General features: G+C 46.3%; 1 pseudogene; it reads left to right on the top strand.

Moving 5' to 3' along the window:
* Positions 1–1,427, top strand: part of LOC101645245 — a 6,824-nt pseudogene that overhangs the window by 2,635 nt on the left and 2,762 nt on the right.

Raw genomic sequence — 1,427 nt, 5'->3', positions numbered from 1 at the left:
CTCTATGGGAACGGCTTTAGGGTACAAAAGAGACACCAGTCTCAAATGTAAGTTAAGGAGAACATGTATTTAAGTCTTTAAAAGGACAAAGAAAACACAAAAACGCAGCCACATAGGGATTCGGGAGGGCATTAGCACGAAGTCAAAATGGCGTCCTAGGATTTTCAGTCCGGATGCTAGTTAAACAAGGAATGGAACTCACAAGTTCATGATTAGTAGCAGTTTACTCCATCACAGTTATAGGTGGGGCTACAGAAGCAGGAACCCGATCAGGAATGGGATATTTACATTGTCATATAGACGATCTTACAAGATTGACTCATGACTGTGCAACCCTGCACTGTTCAGGTGCCGTAATGGCATTGTGATTATGCATTGCGCTGATAACCATAAAACCAGCAGTTCGAAACCACCAGCCGCTTCTTACTCCCATAAAGAGTTAGAGTCTAGGAAATTCACAGGGGCAGTTCTACCCTGTTCTATAGGGTCACTATAAATTGGCATTGACTGGATGGCACTGCGTTTGGTTTGGGTTTGATAAGGTTGCTAGTGTGGTAATCTCCATGGACACACCCAACTAAACCCTTAATAGACTGACTGCCCCTCTCCCTGGGTGGGTTGCCAGAGGAGTGGAGGTAATCAAGACTATCTACATCCTTGGTGAGTGATCAGAAAGAATTCAATGGAGGCTTAATCGAGGTGGAGGACCCGGCAAATGGATTTTAGCCTTTTGTAAACCCTATGCTCAGAACTTCTAATACAGAACAGAAGAGCAAACAGCTGGAGGTGGGGCAGGAGGGGGCTCCCAGAGGAAGCAGTGAACAAGGAGCTTGAAAGAGGGAGCCCTGAGGCCAGAGCCCAGCCCGCAAAGTCAGTGAAAGAGCTCAACTCCAACCACCGCGGCCGACCTCGGAAACAGAGCAGCAGGAAGCAAATGGACATATAGTTGAAGTACAAAATGAAATAGGCAGACTTAATGAACAAGCCAGTGAGAAGATTTTGAAAGTGGAACAGAAATGTCACAAACTCCTCCAACCATCCTTTCAGAAGGGGTCAGACTTGATCGCCAAAATCCCAGATTGGAGGGGCGGGGGTGGAGGGTGCACATCTGCCAACCCTGCACAAGTGTCTGCATTGCTTGGGGAAGAGCATGAGGAGGCACTGCATTGTCTGAGTGGAGACAGAGTGGAAGTGACAGAATTTGAAGATAGTAAATCAGACTACAGAATACATTTTTATTTTGATGAAAATCCTTACTTCAAAAATTAATTTCTCTCCAAAGAACTTTATCTGAATGAGCGTGGTGATCCATTTGCAACATCAGCGGAAATCACGTGGGAATCTGGAAAGGGCTTGAGGGAAAGTTCAAACAGAACAAAGCCAGCAGGAGAGCCAGGGAGTCTCCTCACCTGCGTTACCCACCCACC

This window comes from Echinops telfairi, unplaced genomic scaffold (genome assembly GCF_000313985.2).
Source record: "Echinops telfairi isolate 266 unplaced genomic scaffold, ASM31398v2 ScPeMD7_3533;HRSCAF=4204_0, whole genome shotgun sequence".
In the NCBI taxonomy this organism is placed as follows: domain Eukaryota; kingdom Metazoa; phylum Chordata; class Mammalia; order Afrosoricida; family Tenrecidae; genus Echinops; species Echinops telfairi.
The sequence above is the reverse complement of the archived record's forward strand: the minus strand, read 5'-3'. Positions and strand labels throughout refer to the sequence as shown.